Below are 17,342 nucleotides of genomic sequence, written 5' to 3'. Positions count from 1 at the left end.
GCAATTTCTAATAAATGTACTATAAACATCCACATGTAGGTTTTTGTGTAGATATGTCTGTTTTTAGCTTCTTTGGGTAAATGCACAAGGAGTGCAAGTACTGATTCGTATGGTAAGAAAATGTTCAGTTGTATAAGAAACTTTCAAACTATGTTCCACTTTGGTTGTACCATTGTACATTCCCATCAGCAATGAATGAGAGTTCTGGTTGCTCCATATCCTTACCAGCATTTGATGTTATTTGTGCTCCAGATCTTGGCCATTCTAATAGGCATATAATGATATCTTATTGTTGCTTTAATTTGTGTTTCATTGATGACATATGATATAGAGTGTCTTTCCAGATGCTTGATAACTGCATCTCTTCTTTTGTGAGATGTTTAAGATTTTGGCTCATTTTAAAAATACTTCTATTTGTTAATGTATCACATTGATTGATTTCTGTATATTGAACTGTCCTTTCATCCCAAGGATAAATCCTACTTGATCATGCATGGTTTATGATCCTTTTAATGTATTGTTGTATTTGGCTTGCTAATATTTTGCTGAGGATTTTGCATCTATGTTCCATGATAATATTGAATTTTCTTTCTTTCTTCCCTTTTTTTTTTTGGTGTCTTTTTCTGGTTTTGGTATCACGATAATGCTGGCCTTGCAGAATGAGTTCAAAAATGTTTATTCCTCTTCAATATTTTGGAATAGCTTGAGAGGATAGATGTTAACTCTTTTTGAAATGTTTGGGAGAATCAGCAATTATTCCTTCAAATAATTTTTCTGTCCCTTTCTCTCTCTCTTATTATTTTTTCCCTATAATGCAAATGCTTGGTGTTGTCCCAGATGTGTTTTAAGCTATTCTCACTTTAAAAAATTCTTATTTATTTTTTCTGTTTAAGCTTGGGTGGTTTCCATGACTGTCTTCTCTTTTGCTGATTTGTTACTCTTGACTGCTGTGTTTGCATCACCTAACCTGGGCTTCCTAGGTGGCGCTAGTGGTAAAGAATGCACCTTCCGGTGCAGGAGACGGAGACGCGCTGGTGGGGAAGGTCCCTGGAGGAGGGCATGGCCATCCCCTCCAGTGCTCTTGCCTGGAGCATCCCGTGAACAGAGGAGCCTGGTGGGCTACGGTCCACGGGGTCACACAGAGTCAGACACGACTGAGCACACAGCACATAGCATGTCACCTAATCTACTGTCAATTCCTTCTAGCCTATTTTTAAGTTTAAATAATTATAATTTTTAGTGCTGTTTGAGTCTTCCTTATAGTTTCTCTTTGTTGAAATTCTTGCTATATTTGTCCATTTTTCTCCCAAGTTTGGTAAGCATCTTTTTGATCATCTTTATCAGGTAGATTACATGTGTCTGCTGCATCTAGTTTGCTTTTGAAGGTTTTTTTTTGTTTCTTTGTTTGGAACATATTACTCTGTCTCCTCATTTTGGATAATTCCCTGTGTTTATTTCTATGTATTAGGTATGTAGGTCACATTTCTCAGTCTTGGAGAAGTTGCCTTGTGTAGGAGATGTCCTATGGGGCCCGGAACATGCTCTCCCTGGCTACCAGAGCTATGTGCTCTAGCCGTGCCCCTTATGTGGGCTGTGTGGGCTCTTCTGTTGTGTGTGTTCAGTCGCTTCAGGTGTGTCTGACTCTTTGGGGTCCTATGGACTGTATCCTGCCAGGCTCCTCTGTCCATGGAATTCTCCAGGCAAGAATACTGGAGAGGGTAGCCATTCCCTTCTCCAGGGGATCTTTCTGACCCAGGGATCCAACCTGGGTTTCCTGCGCTGGTGGGTGGAGCCAAGTCCTAAGGCTACTGCTGGCCTGCTGGTGGGAAGGGGCTGGGTCCTGGGTGATCTACCTGGAGGACTCGAGGCTGGTGCCAGCCTGCTGGTGAGCTGGTAAGCTCTTGCCCTTAGTAAGCTAGAAGGAAGACTCCAAAATGGCGCCTGCCAGCACCAGTGTGCTTGTGGTAAAATAAGTTCCCCAAAAGGGTTTTCTCTAGCATCTGTGTCTCCAGGGAACATTCTAGTTGCCTTTTGCCTCTCTAGGAGATTCTCCAAGGTCAACAAATGGGTCTGACCCAGGCTGTTTTTAAATCACTGCCTTTGTGCTGGGACTTCAAGCCTGTGTAATTCCGTGCATGCTCTTTAAGAGTGGAGGCTGTGTTTCCTACAGCCCTCTGGCTCTCCCGTACTCAAGCCCTGTTGGTCTTAAAAGCCAGGCATTCTGGGGGCTCATCTTCCCGGCACAGGACCTCCTGACTGGTGAGCCCAATGTGAGGCTAACACCCCTTGCTACTTGGGGAGAGTCCCTACAATTATGATTATCCTCCTGCTTGTGGGTCACCAACACAAGGGTATGTGTCTTGACTATACTGCATCTCCATCTCTCCTACCTGACTCCCAGTATATCTCTAGTTATGGAAAAATTTTTCTACTAGTCTTCATGTTGTTTTCAAAATTAGTTGCTCTGTAGATACTTGTAATTCTGGTGAGTCTGTGGGAAGAGGGGAGGTCAGGGTCTTCCTAATCTGCCATATTGGCCACACCTCTTCTTACTAACTTTTGAGTTGTTCAGGCAAGGGACTGAGCCAGCTGACATCACTTCCCTTGTCTCTATAGTAGATCTGTCATGAAGATTAGATGCACATGGAAGGCTCTCCATCACTGGGTTATTCCTGAAGCAGCTGTTTGCTTTTTTAAAAGTTGTCCAGTTTTAATAGTTCTTTGTATATTTTGGATAGCAATCCTTTACAACATGTGTTTTTGTAAATATTTTCTCTGAGTCTGTGGCTGTATTCTCTTCTCATTCTCTTGACATTGTCTTTTGCAGAGTAGAATTTTTAATTTTAATGAAGTCCAGCTTATCAATTTTTTTTCCATGAATTTTATCTTTAGTTTTCTGTTTTAAAAATTATTTGCATAGCCAAACCCATCTAGGTTTTTCTCTTAGGTTATCTTCTAGGAGTTTTACAGTCCACTTTGAGTTAATTTTTGTGAAGGGTGTAAGGCTTATGTCTAGATTCTCTCTCTCTCTTTTTTTGCATATAGATGTTCAACTGTTTCAGCACCACTTGTTAGAAATAATAGTGTGTTGCTTTTGCTCTTTTGTCGGAGACCAGTGGGCTGTATCTGTAAGGGTCTGTTTCTCGGCTCTCTGTTCCGCTCCATTGACCAGTTTGTTCACTCTGTTGCCAGCACCCTACTGTCTGGATCAACAGTAAGTCTTGAAGTCTGGTAATTAGTCCTCCAACTTTGTTCTCCTTGAATATTGCTTTCACTATTCTGGATCTCTTGACCTTCCACATAAACTTTAGGATCAGCGTGTTGACATCACAACACAATATTTTGACTGAAATTGCGTTTTCTCTACAGTTCACTTTGGGAAGAATTGACATCTTGACGATATGAGTTTTCTTATCCACAAACACGGACTATCTCTCTACTTATTTCTTGATAATTTTGTTCATCAGAGGTTTATAATTTTCCTCATGTAAATTGTATACACATTTTGTTAGACTTATACCTAAGTATTTCCTTTTGGGGGTGTTTATGTAAATGATATTGCATTTCGAATGTTAAATTCCACTTGTTTATTGCTGATACACTTTTGTCTATTAACTTTATATCCTGTATCTTATTACAATTGCTTATTAGTTCCAGGAGTTTTTTGTTGATTTATTTTCAGATGCTTTACACAAGTCATGTTATTCCCAGTTTGTACACATTTTATTTCCTTTTCTTGTCTTACTGAATCAGCTAGAACTTCCAAGTATGATGTTGAAAAGGAGTGATGAGAAGGGGCATCCTTGCCTTGTACCTAATCTTGGTGAGAAAGTTTTAAGTTTCTCACTCTTAGGCCTGATGCTAGCTGTAGGTCTTTTTTAGAAAATCTTTACCAAGCTGAGGAAGTTTCCCTATATTCCTAGTTTATTGAGAGTTTTTATCATGAATAAGTGTTCAATTTTTGTCAGTTGCTCTTTATGCATCTATTGATATAATCATGTGATTTCTTTTTAACCAATGGATATAGTAGATTACGCTAACTGATTTTTTTGTAAAGGTTTACTGTGTTTTTTACCATATTGTTTCTGTTTCATGTTTTGGTTTTTTGTCTGTGAGTCCTGTGGGATCTTAGCTCTCAATCAGGGATCGAGCGCATTTGCCCTGCCCTGGAAGGCAGTCTCAACCACCGGACTACTGGGGAATCCCTGCACTAATTAATTTATCCAGCCCTGCATACCTTGGGTAAATCTCACTTGGTAATGGTTTATAATTATCTTTATACATTGTTGGATTTTTTGGCTAATATTTTGCTAAAGATCTTTACTTCTATGTTCATGAACGATATTGGTATTTATCACAAGATCTGTAGTTTTCTTGTAATGTTTTTTCTGTTTTTGGTAAAAGGGTAATCCTGTGTAGAATAGGTCAGAAAGTGTTCCCTCTGATTCTGTATTCTGAAAGAGAGTGTAGAGAATTGGTATAATTTCTTCCTTTAAATGTTTCATAGAATTCACCAGGGAACTCATCTGAACCTAATGCTTTTATTTTGGAAGATTATTAATTACCGATTTACTTTCTTAACAGACATAAGCCTATTCAGAGTGTTTATTTCTTCTTGTATGAGTTTTGGTAAATTGTGTCTTTCAAGGAATTGGTTCATTTTATCTATGCTATCAAATTTGTGGGCATAGAGTTGCTCATACATTTCTTCATTATTTTTCCAACATCCATAGAATCTGTAGTTATGTCTTTTTTATTTCTGATATTAGTAATTTATGTCTTCTCTGTTTCTTAATTAGTCTGTCTTGTGCCTTACCAATTGATCTTTTCAAAGAACTAAGTTGATTTATTGACTTTATCTATTGATCTCCTATTTTCAATTTCATTGACTTCTGCTCTAATTCTTATTGTTTCTTTTATTTTGCTCACTTTGGGTTTAATTTGCTCTTCTTTTTCTATTTTCGTAAAGTGGATGATTTACCATGCCTGACCTAATGTCCTGGCTTCCTTTCTGTTATGGGTTTAATTGTGTCCTCCTAAAATTCTTATGGTGAAATCCTCACCACAGTTTCTCAGGATGTGACCTTAATTGGATCGCTGCAGAGGTAATCTAGTTAAAATGATGTTATTATTATGGGCCCTAATTCAATATGACTGATGTCCTTGTAAAAAGGGAAAGTCTGGGTATAGACACCCACAGGGACAATGCCACATAAACCTGAAGCTGGCCATCTACATACTAAGGAGAGAGACCTGGAACAAATCCTTTCCTCACATCCATGAGAAAGTCACCGTGGTTTCGGACTTCTGGCCTCTGTGAAACACTGTATTTCTGTTGTTGAAGCCACCCAGTTTCTGGTATTTTGTTATGGGAGCGCCAAGAAACTAATATATCTTCCTACCAGCAGAGATGCCATTGTCTGTCATCATTATTACCCCGCAAATCCCTTACCCTAGTCTACCTTTGTTATAGTCTTCTTGTTAGCACCTAACCCTAACCCTAATCCTTTCCTTACCATCCTAGTTAAATCTAATCATTGTTGTTTAGTTGTTAAGTCATGTCTGACTCTTCTGCACCCCCCATAGACTGTAGTCCACCCGGCTCCTCTATTCATGGAATTTTCCAGGCAAGAATACTGGAGTGGTTTGCCATTTCCTTCTCCAGGGGATCTTCCCAACCCAGGGATCACATCTGCATTGGCAGGCAGATTCCTTACCACTGAACCACCTGGGAAGTCAAAATCTAATTATTGGGTTGGCCAAAACGTTTGTTTGGGCTTTAGACCCAAGCAAATATTTTGGCCAACCCCATATTTGTTTACTCCAAGCCTGATCTTATGCAGCAAAACACCATGGGAGCAAAACACTGTGCCTGCTGGTCTCCCTTGTAATCCAGATTAGCTAACCTCAAGTGGACCCTTGGTGATGTCCAGCTTCCACACTACATCTCCCTGGTATCCACTGTCTCTTCCACCACCCAAAATGACCACTACAGACCTTGTGTTCTCTTTTCAATCTTCTAACACCTTCTCAACCATGTGCCCTGATGATGACCTTGCTGCCTATCTCACTGAGTAAATGAAAGCAGTTTGAAGAACTTCTGTATGCTCACCACCACATGCACCCACTCAACTATATATGTATCAAGACACTGCTTTCTCTCTTGTTATTATAGATGCATCATCCATGTTCTGTCTTCAGCCTGCTCTTCCCTTTAGGCACCATACCCTATCCCTTCTTGCCTGTTTCAGAACATCGTTTCAGGGATTATTCCTGGCTTCTTTCTCATCAGCCTTGTTAGGGGCTGAGTTGTGTACTCCCTAAATTCATATGTGGAGTTCTAACCCCCAGTGCCTTAGAGTGTGACTGAAGATAAGGTCACTAAAGAGGTAATTACATCAAAATGAGGTCCTTATGTTGTACCCTAATCCAGTGTGACTGGTGTCCTTTTAAGGAGAGGTGACACAGACATGCACAGAGGAGACAGTGTGAGGAGGAAATGACTCCCTTCGCCCGAGTAGAGACGCCTTCGAGGAAACCAGTGCTGCTGACCCTATAGAACCCTGGTCTCCAGAACTGTGAGAAAATACATTTCTGCTGTTTGAGCCTCTCGGTCTGTGGTACTTTGTTATGGTGGCCCTAGAAAAAGAATACCTGCTTACAAACATGCTGTAACCACACTCACCTTAAATAACACAACCCTTTCTTGAGTCCTCACCTCCTTCCAGCTCCTTCCTCAGTCCCTTTGCAGAAAAGCTTGGAGCTTTCCATACTGGCTCTCCACTCTTCTCCATTTCTTTCCTACCCCATTTGTCTCCAAGCACTGGAGTGTCACAGGGCTTAGTCCTTGAACCTCTGCTATCTTCTCTTCGTACTTATTCCTTATGTGAATCAACAATAGTCTCATGACTCTTAAATACCATCCATAGTTATCAGCAGCTCAGTTCATCTCTCCAAGTACATCCAAAATCTGACTACCACCACTCTGGTCCAGTCTTTCTTCTGTCACCAGAATTATTGCAATTGCTGCCTAACCTTCATGCTTCTGCTCTTGCCTATGCCATGGCGTATCCCTTTCATTTTAACATCAATACAGCGAAAATGTTGATCCCTTAAAAATATGTGAAATCATATTACTGCTTTTCTTAAGATTTCTCCAGTGGCTTCTTATATTACTCAAAGTAGAAGTCGGCCTTTTAGGCTCTAGAATCTTCTCCCTCTGTCCCTGAATCCATTACTTTCCTGAGCAAATCATTTTCCTTACTTCATCCTCACTCACTCAGCTCCAGCCATGCTATTTTCCTTACAGCTTAAAGATTCTGAGACCCCTCTTACCTTGGGATCTTTGCACCTGCTAATCTCTCTGGTTGAAATGCTCTTCCCATGAGAGATAGCCCTTATATTGCGTTCACAATGGATCTAATCTATTCCAACAGACTTGTAGATATGAAAATGCTCTGCAGATAGGAACACATTTCATCCACGTGTTCTTCTTTCAGATCTCTGCTCAATCGTCTCCTTGCCAGAAATGTCCTTTCTGACTCCTTATACTGTACAAAAAAGGAACCCCTACCAATACGCCTCCTGTATCCCACTATTCTCTTTACTATATCTCTACCCTTAGCTTTATCATGATTAGTCATGGGATACATTTACTTGTTTGCTTTTTTATATGTTTTCCTTCACTGGGATATTTGTAAATGTTATGAGGCCAGGAATTTTATTATTTTACTGCTTGTTGAGTCATTGAGTGATTAACTGAATTTTATACAAATTAACCTGTGATCTATAACTAGGTCTCCTTGATCTCTCCTGGGGCCAACCATGCATGTACCTGCTGGGCCCTGTGGATGTAAAGAGGGGCTGGGAGGGGTTCTGAAAAATGTTTAAGTCCCTCCTCTTGGAGAACTTTTTATTTGGCTACTAGAAGTGTTCTACACTGAACACAGCACAGTGCACTTATTGGATAGAGTGAAGGCTGGATCGCAGTGAGCTCACACAGTCAGGCACGACCTTTGTAAGAAGAGCATTCTGGTTCTGGCCTGGACATATTTGGCAGAATCTCAGTGTGAGCAGTGACACAGTGGTGGGAAAAAGGCCAAGGTTTTAAGACCATACCCATTTAAATGTTTGGGTGTAATTGCGTATATATTTAACTACTATTTGGTCCTACCTGAAAGATAAAGATTACACACATATACACATTTACAAAATAACATACAAGTTTATTCCATGTTTTATAACTTTTAATAGCTAACAACAGATTAGCACCACCTTTTTGAAACAAATCACATCCAATTTTACTGAATTTGTTTCCTCAACTGTAAAATAGGCATAATAATGCCAACTTCATCAAGTTAGTACAACTTCATGGGTTCAATTCTGGCTCTCTTGCTTTCTAGCTTTGTGACCTTGGATGAGAAGCTAAGTGTCTCTGTGCCTTGGTTTCCTCACATGTGAGATGCAGTGAATAATAATATATATCTCATAGAGTTGTTTTATGAAGTCAGTGAATAAAGACTAGGAGCTAGGTCAGAGGCTCTGTACGAAGTCAGGCTCTGTAAAAGCTGCCTATCACTGCTACTATTGTGTGAGGATGAGTTATGATAGCACCTGTGAAAGTAATTTGTCACATTGCACAAGTGTAGGAGGAGCTTCAATTCTGTATGTGTGTATGTGTGCAATTTTGGTCCTTGACACAGTACTGAGTAGGGGCTTCCTTCGTGGCTCAGACGGTAAAGATTCCACCTGCAATGCAGGAGACCCTGGGTTGATCCCTGGGTTGAGAAGATCCCCTGGAGAAGGGCATGGCAACCCACTCCAGTATTCTTACTTGGAGAATCCCATGGACTGAGGGGTCTGGCGGGCTACAGTACACAGGGTCCATAGAATCCAGAATAGTACAAGATAGCAGAGTAGAAGGACATGCACTCATCTTCTCCTCAAGAATACCAAAGTTGCAACTAGCTCTTGGACAGCCACCGACCAGAAGATGTTGGAATCCAGCAAAAAATGATATCCCACATCTAAGGATGAAGGAGAAGCTGCAACAAGACAGTAGTGGGGGTGCAATCATGTTAAAATCAAATCCCATACCTGCTGGGTAGGCCACCCACAAACCGGAGAACAGTAATATCAAATAAGTTCTTGCACTGTTGCAAAGGTTCTAGGCCCCACATCAGATTTCCCAACCTGGGGATTCAGCAAAGGGAATGCCCAGGGAGTCTGACTTTGAAGGCCAGTGGGATTTGATTACAGAACTTCCAGAGGAATGGGGGATATAGAGACTCATGGCGGGCGCAAACAAATCTTGTGTGCAGCAGGACCCAGGGAAGGAGCAGTGACCCCACAAGAGACTGACACAGATCTGCCTGTAAGTGTTTGAGAGTCTCCTGCAGAGGTATGAATGGGAAGTGGCCACCCCAGGGACCGGGGAGCTGGCAGCAGCAGTATGTGCTGGCATAAGTCTTTGTGAAGATCATCAGTACCCCTACTGCACAGGAACCTGGAACGTTAGGTCCATGAATCAAGGCAAATTGGAAGTGGTCAAACAGGAGATGGCAAGAGTGAACGTTGACATTCTAGGAGTCAGTGAACTAAGATGGACTGGAATGGGTGAATTTAACTCAGATGACCATTATATCTACTACTGTGGGTAGGAATCTCTTAGAAGAAATGGAGTAGCCATCATAGTCAACAAAAGAGTCTAAAATGCAGTACTTGGATGCAGTCTCAAAAATGACAGAATGAACTCTGTTTTTTCCAGGGCAAACCATTCAATATCACGGTAATCCAAATCTATGCCCCAACCAGTAACACTGAAGAAGCTGAAGTTGAACAGTTCTATGAAGACCTACAAGACCTTCTAGAACTAACACCCAAAAGAGATGTCCTTTTCATTATAGGGGACTGGAATGCAAAAGTAGGAAGCCAAGAAACACCTGGAGTAACGGGCAAATTTGGCCCTGGAGTACAGAATGAAGCAGGGCAAAGGCTAATACAGTTTTGCCAAGAGAACGCACTGGTTATAGCAAACACCCTCTTCCAACAACACAAGAGAACACTCTACACATGGACATCACCAGATGGTCGACACCGAAATCAGATTGATTATATTCTTTGCAGCCAAAGATGGAGAAGCTCTATACAGTCAGCAAAAACAAGACCAGGAGCTGACTGTGGCTCAGATCATGAACTCCTTATTGCTAAATTCAGACTGAAATTGAAGAAAGTGGAGAAAACCACTAGACCATTCAGGTATGACCTAAATCAAATCTCTTATGACTATACAGTGGAAGTGAGAAATAGATTTAAGGGACTAGATCTGATAGACAGAGTGCCTGATGAATCATGGATGGAGGTTTGTGACATTGTTCAGGAGACAGGAATCAAGACCATCCCCAAGAAAAAGAAATGCAAAAAGGCAAAATGGTTGTCTGAGGAGGCCTTACAAATAGCTGTGACAAAAGGGAAGCGAAAAGCAAAGGAGAAAAGGAAAGATATACCTATTTGAATGCAGAGTTCCAAAGAATAGCCAGCAGAGTTAAGAAAGCCTTCCTCAGCAATAATGCAAAGAAATAGAAGAAAACAATAAAATGGGAAAGACTAGAGATCTCTTCAAGAAAATTAAAGATACCAAGGAAACATTTCATGCAAAGATGGGCTCAAAAAAGGACAGAAATGGTATGGACCTAACAGAAGCAGAAGATATTAAGAAGAAGTGGCAAGAATACACAGAAGAACTGTACAAAAAAGATCTTCATGACCCAGATAATCACAATGGTGTGATCACTCACCTAGAGCCAGACACCCTGGAATGTGAAGTCAAGTGGGCCTTAGGAAGCATCACTATGAACAAAGCTAGTGGAGGTGATGGAACTCCAGTTGAGCTATTTCAAATCCTGAAAGATGACACTGTGAAAGTGCTGCACTCAATATGCCAGCAAATTTGGAAAACTCAGCAGTGGCCACAGGACTGGAAAAGTTCAGTTTTCATTCCAATCCCAAAGAAAGGCAATGCCAAAGAATTCTCAAACTACTGCATAATTTCACTCATCTCACACGCCAGTAAAGTAATGTTCAAAATTCTCCAAGCCAGGCTTCAGCAATACATGAACTGTGAATTTCCAGATGTTCAATCTGGTTTTAGAAAAGGCAGAGTAACCAGAGATCAAATTGCCAACATCAGCTGGATCATTGAAAAAGCAAGAGAGTTCCAGAAAAGCATCTATTTCTGCTTTATTGACTATGCCAAAGCCTTTGACTGTGTGGATTACAATAAACTGGGGAAAATTCTGAAAGAGATGGGAATGCCAGACCACCTGACCTGCCTCTTGAGAAATCTGTATGCAGGTCAGGAAGCAACAGTTAGAACTGGACATGGAACAACAGACTGGTTCCAAATAGGAAAAGGAAAAGGAGTATGTCAAGGCTGTATATTGTCACTCTGCTTATTTAACTTATATGCAGAGTACATCATGAGAAACGCTGGGCTGAAGGAAGCACAAGCTGGAATCAAGATTGCCGGGAGAAATATCAATAACCTCAGATATGCAGATAACACCACTCTTATGGCAGAAAGTGAGGAAGAACTAAAGAGCCTCTTGATGAAAATGAAAGAGGAGAGTGAAAAAGTTGGCTTAAAGCTCAACCTTCAGAAAACTAAGATCATGACATTTGGTCCCATCACTTCATGGCAAATAGATTGGGAAACAGTGTCAGACTTTATTTTTCTGGGCTCCCAAATCACTGCAGATGGTGATTGCAGCCATGAAATTAAAAGACACTTGCTCCTTGGAAGGAAAGTTATGACCAACCTAGATAGCATATTAAAAAGCAGAGACCTTACTTTGTCAACAAAGGTCTGTCTAGTCAAGGCTATGGTTTTTCCAGTGGTCATGTATGGATGTGAGAGTTGGACTATAAAGAAGGCTGAGTGCCAAAGAATTGATTCTTTTGAACTGTGGTGTTGGAGAAGACTCTTGAGAGTCCCTTGGACTGCAAGGAGATCCAACCAGTCCATCCTAAAGGAGATCAGTCCTGGGTGTTCAATGGAAGGACTGATGATGAAGCTGAACCTCCAATACTTTGGCCACCTGATGCAAAGAGCTGACTCATTGGAAAAGACCCTGATGCTGGGAAAGATTGAGGGCAGCAGGAGAAGGGGACGACAGAGGATCAGATGGTTGGATGGCATCACCGACTCGATGGACATGGGTTTGGGTAGACTCCAAGAGTTGGTGATGGACAGGGAGGCCTGGCGTGCTGCAGTTCATGGGATTGCAAAGAGTCGTACACGACTGAGTGACTGAACTGAACTGAAGTAGCCCTACCATAGAGTGTGTAGTCTTTAGGACTGGGTCTCCTGAGGCCACGCAACTAACAGGGAGGGAGCACAATCCCACCCATCAGCAGAAAATTGGATTAAAGATTTACTAAGCAATAAATAAAAAAAAAAAAAAAAAAAAGATTTACTAAGCATGGCCTTACCCACTAGAGAGTGACCTAGTATTCCCCACAGCCAATCTCCCCCCATCAGGAAGCTTGCACAAGTTTTTTATCCTCATCCATCAGAGGGCAGACAGAAGAAGTAAGAGCTATAATCCCACAGTCTTCAGAACAAAAACCACAATCACAGAAAGCTAACCAAAATGATCTCATGGATCACAGTCTTGTGTAACTCAGTGAAGCTATGAGTCATGCCATGCAGGCCACCAAGACAGAAGGGTCAGTGTGGTCCACTGGAGATGGGAATGGCAAACCACTTCAGTATTCCCCCCTTGAGAACCCCATGAACAGTATGAAAAGGCATAAAGATGTGACACCAGAAGATGAGCTCCCTAGGTTGGAAGGTGTCCAATAGATTTCTGGGGAAGAGTGGAGAAATAGCTCCAGAAAGAATGAAGAGGTTGGGCCAAAGCAGAAACAATGCTCAGTTGTGGATGTGTCTGGTGGTGAAAGTAAAATCTGATTCTGTAAAGAACAATATTGCATAAGAACCTGGAATGTCAGGTCAATGAATCAAGAAAGATTGGATGTTGTCAAGCAGGAGATAGCAACAGTGAACATTGACATCTTAGAAATCAGTGAAGTCAAAGGGACAGGATAGGGCAAATTTAATTTGGATGACCAGAGAAGAAATGAAGTAGCCTTCAAGTCAACAAGAGTCTAAAATGCAGTACTTGGGCACAGTCTCAAAAATGACAGAATGATCTCAGTTCATTTCCAAGCAAACCGTTCAACGTCACTGTAATCCAAGTCTATGCCCCAACCACTAATGCCAAAGAAGCTGAAGTTGAGTGGTTCTATGAAGACCTACAAGACCTTCTGGAACTAACACTAAAAACAAACAAACAAAAAGTCCTTTTCATCATAGGGGATTGGAATACAAAAGTAGGGAACCAAGAGATCCCTGGATTTTTAACAGGCAAGTTTGGCCTAGGAATACAGAATGAAGCAGGGCAAAGGCTAACAGAATTTTGCCAAGAGAACACACTGGTCAAAGCAGACACCCTCTTCCAACAACACGAAAGATGACTCTACACATGGACATCACCAGATGGTCAATACTGAAATCAGATTGATTATATTCTTTGCAGCCAAAGATGGAGAAGCTCTGTAGTCAGTAAAACAAGACCTGGTTCTGACTATGAACTCAGATCATAGTTCATGACTATGAACTATGGCTCAGATCATGAACTCCTTATTGCAAAATTCAGGCTTAAATTTAAGAAAGTAGGGAAAATCAATAGACCATTCAGGTAGGACCTAAATCAAATCCCATATGATTACACATGGATGTGATGAGTAGATTCAAGGGTTTCGATCTGGTAGACAGAGTGCCTGAAGAATTATGGACAGGGTTTCATGACATTGTACAGGAAGTGGTTACCAAAACCATCCCTCCCCAAAGAAATGCAAGAAAGCAAAGTGCCTGTCTGAAAAGGCCTCACAAATAGCTGAGAAAAGAGAAGAAAAAGGCAAAGAGAAAGGGAAAGATATACCCAACTGAGAGATAAGAAAGCCTTAAGTGAACAATGTAAAGAAATATAGGAAAACAATAGAATGGGAAAGACTAGAGACCTCTTAAAGAAAACTGGAAATACCAAGGGAATATTTCCTGCAAAGATGAGCACAATAAAGGACAGAAACAGCAAGGACCTAACAGAAGCAGAAGATATTAAGAAGAGGTGGCAAGAATACATAAAAGAACTGTACAAAAAAGGTCTTACTGACCCAGATAACCATGATGGTATGGTCAACTCACCTAGAGCCAGATATCCTGGAGTGTGAAGTCAAGTGGGCCTTAGGAAGCATTACTACAGATAAAGCTAGTGGAGGTAATGGAATTCCAACTGAGCTATTTCAAGTCCTGAAAGCTGATGCTGTTAAAGTGCTGCACCCAGTATGCCAGCAAAGTTGGCAAACTCAGCAGTGGTCACAGGACTGGAAAAGGTTAATTTTCATTCCCATCCCAAAGAAAGGCAAGGCCAAAGAATGTTCCAACTACTGTACAGTTGTGCTTATTTTACACGCTAGCAAGGTAAAGCTCAAAATTCTTTAAGCTAGACTTCAATAGTACAGGGCTTCCTGACATTTCAGTTGGTAAATAATCTACCTGCAATGCAGGAGACCCCATTTTGATTCCTGGGTCAGGAAGATCCACTGGAGAAAGGGTAGGCCACCCATTCCAATATTCTTGGGTTTCCCTTGTGGCTCAGCTGGTAAAGAATCCGCCTGCAATTCAGGAGACCTGGGTTCGATCCCTGGGTTGGGAAGATCCCTTGGAGAAGGGAAAGGTTACCCACTCCAGTATTCTGGCTAGAGAATTCCATGGACTGTATAGTCCATGGGGTTGCAAAGAGTCGGACATGACTGAACAACTTCACTTTCACTTTCAACAGTACATGAACTGAGAACTTCCAGATATATAAGCTGGATTTAGAAAAGGCAGAGGAGCCAGAGATCAAATTGCTAACATCTGCTGGATCATAGAAAAAGCAAGGGAATTCCAAAAACATCTATTTCTGCTTCACTGATTACACTAAATCCTTTGACTTCTGGATCACAACAAACGTGGAAAATTCTTAAAGAGATGGGAATACCAAGCCACCTTACCTGTCTCCTGAGAAACCTGTATACAGGTCAAGAAACAACAATTAGAACTGGACATGGAAATACAGACTGGTTCAAAATTGAGAAAGGAGTATGTTAGGCTGTATACTGTCACTCTGTTTATTTAACTTATATGCAGACTACATCATGTTAATGCCGGGCTGGATGAAGCACAAGCTAGATCAAGATTTCTGGGAGAAATATCCACAACCTCTGATATGGAGATGATACCACTCTAATGGCAGAAAGAGAAGAGGAACTAAAGAACCTCTTGATGAGGGTGGAAGAGGGAAATGAAAAAACTGGCTTAAAGCTCAACATTCAAAAAACTAAGATCATTACATCTGGTCCCATCACTTCATGGCAAATAGATGGGGAAAAGGGGGAAACAGTGACAGATTTCATTTTCTTGGGCTCTGAAATCACTATGGATGATGACTGCAGTCATGAGATTAAAAGACGCTTGCTCCTTGGAAGAAACTGAGACAGAGTATTAAATAGCAGAGACATCATTTTGCTGACCAAGGTCCATATAGTCAAAGCTATGGTTTTTCTAGTAGTCATGTACAGATATAAGAATTGGGCCATAAAGAAGATTAAGCACCAAAGAACTGATGCTTTCAAGCTGTGGTGCTGGAGAAGACTCTTGAAAATCCCTTGGATAGCAAGAAGATCCAACCAGTCAATCGTAACAGAAATCAACCCTGAATATTCATTGCAAGGACTGATGCTGAAGCTGAAGCTCCAATACTTTGGCCACCTGATCGTGTGGAGCTGATTAGTTAGAAAAGACCCTCTTGCTGGGAAAGATAGAGGGCAAGAGGAGAAGGGGGCAACAGAGGATGAGATGGTTTGATTGCATCACTAACTCAATGGACATGAGGTTGAGCGAACTCCAGGAGATAGTGAAGGACACAGAAGCCTGGCGTGCTGCTGTTCTTGGGGTTGTAAAGAGTTGGACATGACTTTGTGATGGAACAACAATAGCAACAGTACTGAACAGTGGTTAAAGGTTTGAGCTCTCTAGCTATATAGTTTAGAAACAAATTTTTTATCCACTTGTACCAACTGTGTGACCATTGGCAGATTACTCAACATTTCTGTTCCTAAATATCCTCACTCATTTTTAGAGTGAGAATAATAGTGCCTCTTTAATATGTAGTTTTGTGGCATAGATGCAATAATACACAGAAAGTGCTTTTTCAATTGACTTGCACAGTAAGCACTTAATGAATGTTAGCTCTTATTTGTGATGGATTCAATGTCACTGAAGCCTTGATGTACCAACACTATTAATTCTCCAGGTTCTACAGCACAGTCTGACCTGTGTGAGCCTTTTGGCTAGCAAACCGGATGGTAAGAGCCTGGATAATAAGTCATAGTCATGGATTTAGCTCATTCTGCTCATAACATGCACATGCTTAATACTAATCTGAATTTTTCCCACCCTGGCTAATCATTACTTCTCAAAAATGCTGACCAAATCTGAAAATAATCTTCAGATCTGTCATTAATTTAAGAAGTAATGCTTTCCAGTGTGGCTAGCTTTCTCAAGCCACTCTCCCACTGAATTGCATTCATTACTGTGGTGGGTATTCATTTTCCCTAAATTAATCTTTTAAGAGTGAGTAATGACCATAAGAGTTGGAATATTTTTCTTCTCTGAGTGGAGGATGCAGTCTAGAAATTCAACATGGCCTGACCGGAATACCAGAGATCTGTGGAACTGCTCATGGGGTGTGATGAGGGTTGTCACCACTGTTACCTTTATTTTATTTATTTTATTTTTTGTATTTTTGTAATTCCCGCAGTTTATTTGAGAACAATTTTTTCTGACATATATTCATATGAATTTTAGATCAGTTATTTCAAAGTGCACATGAGTTATGTATATTTCCCTATAACCAGGCACTGACAAAAGAATACTTAATATATCAATATATAAGTATTCTAACATAAAAGGACTTTTTCCAACTTAATACTTTTTCCCATACAAGGTGATCTGTAATTGACATTCAGGCAATTATATGCATGTAGAAGCAGACACAGTCCCCAAACTGACCATAAGATAAACCAGCACACATGTCCTTCTCCTGGATATAATTACATTTCCAGAGGCAAAGGGGTTCAAATGGGAACAAATAAGTTGACTTCCTTATGAAATAAACTACACAGACACAAACTAAGAAGCAGTGAAGGTGCTAAAGGTGAATCCCACAAATCTCCCT

The 17,342-nt window shown here is 40.9% G+C and overlaps 1 protein-coding gene across 5 annotated transcripts in view; it reads left to right on the top strand.

The window, feature by feature from the left end:
- Positions 1 to 17,342, top strand: part of LOC122451399 — a 245,581-nt gene that overhangs the window by 136,183 nt on the left and 92,056 nt on the right. The gene's annotated exons all lie outside the window — the stretch shown is intronic.

Source organism: Cervus canadensis, chromosome 1 (assembly GCF_019320065.1).
Source record: "Cervus canadensis isolate Bull #8, Minnesota chromosome 1, ASM1932006v1, whole genome shotgun sequence".
NCBI lineage: Eukaryota > Metazoa > Chordata > Mammalia > Artiodactyla > Cervidae > Cervus > Cervus canadensis.
The sequence above is the reverse complement of the archived record's forward strand: the minus strand, read 5'-3'. Positions and strand labels throughout refer to the sequence as shown.